We start from the raw sequence: 5,520 nt of genomic DNA on the forward strand, positions 1-5,520 counted from the left end.
TATACATTAAACATTAATTTAAAATATTTTTATTAAACATATAATAGTTATTATATTATATTATAGTTCTTAAATATACAATGAAAAATCGTAATATATAATTAATATAAAATAATGATATATAATTATATAAATAAATATATATTATTTGATTTAATATAATATGTATTTCTATTATCACTCACTTGCGCACACCCTCATGGTTCTCCAGTTTGCTGATGATCTTGATGTCTTTGCCTTTCTCTCCAAGCACCTTCCTGACAGCATGCACGTCAGCAGCTTTGCGGATAAAGGAGGCAAAAACCATGTCGACACCCTGCTCCACACCAAACTGAAGGTCCTGAATGTCCTTCTCAGACACTGCAGGCAGGTCAACTTTGGCCCCAGGCAGGTTCACGCCTTTCTTGCTGCCCAACATGCCTCCGTTCTCAATCTCACAGTTCAGGAAATCAGAACCTGGAACATTAAACAATGTTAAAACAACACAGTCCTGCTGTGACGTTCCAAAGGCTTGAAAATACTATGTGGTCATGATAGGTGAGATTCATTGAACTTGAACTTGGACCTCACCAATTTCCTTAACTTTGAGTGAAATAAGACCGTCGTCTACGTAAATATGGCTGCCCTGCTGCACCACCTTTGTAATGTTCTTGTAGTCCAGCCACAGAATCTTGTCATCACAGTTGTCCTTGAAGCTGTCATCCAGAGTGAGCTTGATTATGTTACCCTTGACAAGCTTGACCTCCTCAGTGCCACTCTGAAGAAACCACATACATACATGAGGTCTGAGTTTAAAAAATTGAGAAGAACATCAGAAAACAAGACGCTATACTTACGCCCTTAATAAGTCCAGTCCTGATCTCAGGGCCTTTGGTATCCAGAGCAATGGCCACTGGTCGGTACTCAATGCTACCAGCTCCAAAACTCTCAATGGCTTCACGAACATTCTTGATGGTGTCAGCATGGTACTGCATTAAAAAAGTTATTTACAGTAAAAATGAGTGTCAAATGTTTTAAATATTAACTGTAAGTGAGCATAAGATGACAGAAAATGTAATCTAAAAGTACAAACAGGGAAAATAAGCATGAACAAGAAATATTTAAACAGTGGCCAATACTGATAAGTTAAATTAGCGCGTTAACGCAGGCGATTCATTTTTCCAGTTTAATGGCGTTAAAAATATTTAATGCAGTTAACGCACCCCAATCACAACTGCTGCTTCTGTCTCATTTTTCTTGACAAGAATGGCATTTATTTAAATGCAGAGCATCTTTATGAGCACATCAAACAGGAGACTTTTCAGACGCGCTCCACTTTGCCTTAGCGGCAGGCAGTAGTCAAACGAGAGCAGAATTGGTACAGGTGACGAGGAGCTTCAGTAGAACATCAGTGATCTGCAGATGTTGTCAGGCCGTATGTCAGTAGAAGCTAATTTTCCTGTCCTGTCAGCCGTTACAATGTGCTCGTAGTGCATGCTCTTCAATTGCACGCACAAATACGGCGGTGTGCTCTGCCTGTCGCCTGTATAATTTCATAATAAAACGCGAATTAAACTATGAGTATGTGCGTCAGATCCACGTCATGTTCAGCAGCGGCAGCTCTTAAAGTAATAGCAGCCAAATAAACTAATAACCAGCTGCTGTGATGTCTGTTAATCAAAGAACAAAAGAAAACAAAAAAAGAGGCAATCAATAACTTTTGTAGCTTTAAGGATTCATCTATATTTAATTTAGAATTTAGTGTTTGATAACTTTATTCAATTTCTGTACATTTCCTACTTGCTGAAGGACACAATAAATATGACATTTATTATAATGGGTTTATGTGAAGATTGTATTAGTTCACTTAAATTAAAGTTATTTTTTAAAGTCTAATAAATGTTAAAATCGATAGCTCTCAATTATACTGTAATGTTGAATGGCTATAGTCAATGATGCCCTGCTGCACCACCTTTGTAATGTTCTTGTAGTCCAGCCACAGAATCTTGTCATCACAGTTGTCCTTGAAGCTGTCATCCAGAGTGAGCTTGATTATGTTACCCTTGACAAGCTTGACCTCCTCAGTGCCACTCTGAAGAAACCACATACATACATGAGGTCTGAGTTTAAAAAATTGAGAAGAACATCAGAAAACAAGACGCTATACTTACGCCCTTAATAAGTCCAGTCCTGATCTCAGGGCCTTTGGTATCCAGAGCAATGGCCACTGGTCGGTACTCAATGCTACCAGCTCCAAAACTCTCAATGGCTTCACGAACATTCTTGATGGTGTCAGCATGGTACTGCATTAAAAAAGTTATTTACAGTAAAAATGAGTGTCAAATGTTTTAAATATTAACTGTAAGTGAGCATAAGATGACAGAAAATGTAATCTAAAAGTACAAACATGGAAAATAAGCATGAACAAGAAATATTTAAACAGTGGCCAATACTGATAAGTTAAATTAGCGCGTTAACGCAGGCGATTAATTTTTCCAGTTTAATGGCGTTAAAAATATTTAATGCAGTTAACGCTCCCCAATCACAACTGCTGCTTCTGTCTCATTTTTCTTGACAAGAATGGTATTTATTTAAATGCAGAGCATCTTTATGAGCACATCAAACAGGAGACTTTTCAGACGCGCTCCACTTCGCCTTAGCGGCAGGCAGTAGTCAAACGAGAGCAGAATTGGTACAGGTGACGAGGAGCTTCAGTAGAACATCAGTGATCTGCAGATGTTGTCAGGCCGTATGTCAGTAGAAGCTAATTTTCCTGTCCTGTCAGCCGTTACAATGTGCTCGTAGTGCATGCTCTTCAATTGCACGCACAAATACGGCGGTGTGCTCTGCCTGTCGCCTGTATAATTTCATAATAAAACGCGAATTAAACTATGAGTATGTGCGTCAGATCCACGTCATGTTCAGCAGCGGCAGCTCTTAAAGTAATAGCAGCCAAATAAACTAATAACCAGCTGCTGTGATGTCTGTTAATCAAAGAACAAAAGAAAACAAAAAAAGAGGCAATCAATAACTTTTGTAGCTTTAAGGATTCATCTATATTTAATTTAGAATTTAGTGTTTGATAACTTTATTCAATTTCTGTACATTTCCTACTTGCTGAAGGACACAATAAATATGACATTTATTATAATGGGTTTATGTGAAGATTGTATTAGTTCACTTAAATTAAAGTTATTTTTTAAAGTCTAATAAATGTTAAAATCGATAGCTCTCAATTATACTGTAATGTTGAATGGCTATAGTCAATGAGCAGTTAACGCTCCCCAATCACAACTGCTGCTTCTGTCTCATTTTTCTTGACAAGAATGGTATTTATTTAAATGCAGAGCATCTTTATGAGCACATCAAACAGGAGACTTTTCAGACGCGCTCCACTTTGCCTTAGCGGCAGGCAGTAGTCAAACGAGAGCAGAATTGGTACAGGTGACGAGGAGCTTCAGTAGAACATCAGTGATCTGCAGATGTTGTCAGGCCGTACAAATACGGCGGTGTGCTCTGCCTGTCGCCTGTATAATTTCATAATAAAACGCGAATTAAACTATGAGTATGCGCGTCAGATCCACGTCATGTTCAGCAGCGGCAGCTCTTAAAGTAATAGCAGCCAAATAAACTAATAACCAGCTGCTGTGATGTCTGTTAAGCCTTAGCGGCAGGCAGTAGTCAAACGAGAGCAGAATTGGTACAGGTGACGAGGAGCTTCAGTAGAACATCAGTGATCTGCAGATGTTGTCAGGCCGTATGTCAGTAGAAGCTAATTTTCCTGTCCTGTCAGCCGTTACAATGTGCTCGTAGTGCATGCTCTTCAATTGCACGCACAAATACGGCGGTGTGCTCTGCCTGTCGCCTGTATAATTTCATAATAAAACGCGAATTAAACTATGAGTATGTGCGTCAGATCCACGTCATGTTCAGCAGCGGCAGCTCTTAAAGTAATAGCAGCCAAATAAACTAATAACCAGCTGCTGTGATGTCTGTTAATCAAAGAACAAAAGAAAACAAAAAAAGAGGCAATCAATAACTTTTGTAGCTTTAAGGATTCATCTATATTTAATTTAGAATTTAGTGTTTGATAACTTTATTCAATTTCTGTACATTTCCTACTTGCTGAAGGACACAATAAATATGACATTTATTATAATGGGTTTATGTGAAGATTGTATTAGTTCACTTAAATTAAAGTTATTTTTTAAAGTCTAATAAATGTTAAAATCGATAGCTCTCAATTATACTGTAATGTTGAATGGCTATATTCAATGGTTTATTATTAGGAAAAAATAATAATTTCCTAGAGACATCAGTAGTATTGGTATCAATGATACTTGCTTTCAGTCATAAAAAAAGATGCCACTAAACAAATACTAAAAATATACTGTCTTTATGTTGTTTCTACATTAATTTGAAGATCGAATGCAGTATAAAAGTATATTTAAAAACTTTTTTAATCGCGATTAATTTCAGAAAAAAGTGACTAGTTAATTTTTTTTATCGATTGACATCACTAATTATATTATGTATTATTATTTTCTTGCAATTCTGAGATTTCATCTTGCAATTCTGTCTTTGCTATGGAATAAAAAGTTAAAAAGGTACTTCCAACATCTTATAATAATAATTCTCCTATCAGATTTAGGCCATGTCCATACGTACGCGGGTATTTTTATAAACTGAGTTTTTCCTTCTTCCGTTTTTAAAAAAATCTCCGTCCACATGAAAACGCAAACTATGCGTTGAAGCATGCTATGAAGGACTGTCAAGAGCATGCCAAACCAACACGTGGCGATATAATCTCAAACGTAAAGCCATGTTGGCCAATCAGAAGCCTGAAAAAGTTTCCAGTAGGTGGAGATATCAGTGCAGGCCAAAATCTCCGGTTTCACTGTCTTCACGATAACACTGCAACCGGAAAAGATTTTCAAAGAAGATTTGAAAATCTTCACCCTGGCAGGAGTTTTCAAAAATGTTCCGTTTCAGTGACCTGGGGCCTCATGTATAAAACTTTACGTAGATTTCATCCTAAATGTGTGCATACACACAAAAGCTAGATTTTTTACGTGCGTACGTACAAAAGTTTTCAGATTTATAAAGCCATGCGTACGCCAGAACCTGCGAAAAATTCCCTTTGTAATACCCAGTCAGCTGAAGATTGTGCGTACATGAATCTCCACCCCGTCTCCTCCCCGAAATAGCCATATATGCAGCTTACAACGCCTAGTTTTAATATGCATAATGTCATTTGCATATCATTTCCATGCATATTCCATCCACGTGACACCATGTTTAACACAGTTAGGGGTACAATACGTTAGGAAAATATGAGATAAGTACTATAAATGCTTTTTGAGACATCACATTGCTATTCAAATTTATGCAATTTTGCCTATAAAGTAAACATATATTTTAGAATGTATATTTGAATGGAGATAGGCCTTATTTTTTTGCAGTGTAATAACTGCCTGACTCACCGTGTCAATAACGAAACATTTTGAAAATAAAACGTGCATATCTTACAGTTTCCTTCAA

At 37.0% G+C, this 5,520-nt stretch overlaps 1 pseudogene; it reads right to left on the reverse strand.

Moving 5' to 3' along the window:
* The window catches only part of LOC107753614 (pyruvate kinase PKM-like), a 22,603-nt pseudogene that overhangs the window by 10,829 nt on the left and 6,254 nt on the right, over nucleotides 1–5,520 (reverse strand).

This window comes from Sinocyclocheilus rhinocerous, unplaced genomic scaffold (assembly GCF_001515625.1).
Source record: "Sinocyclocheilus rhinocerous isolate Xijiao unplaced genomic scaffold, SAMN03320098_v1.1 scaffold200, whole genome shotgun sequence".
Classification (NCBI taxonomy): domain Eukaryota; kingdom Metazoa; phylum Chordata; class Actinopteri; order Cypriniformes; family Cyprinidae; genus Sinocyclocheilus; species Sinocyclocheilus rhinocerous.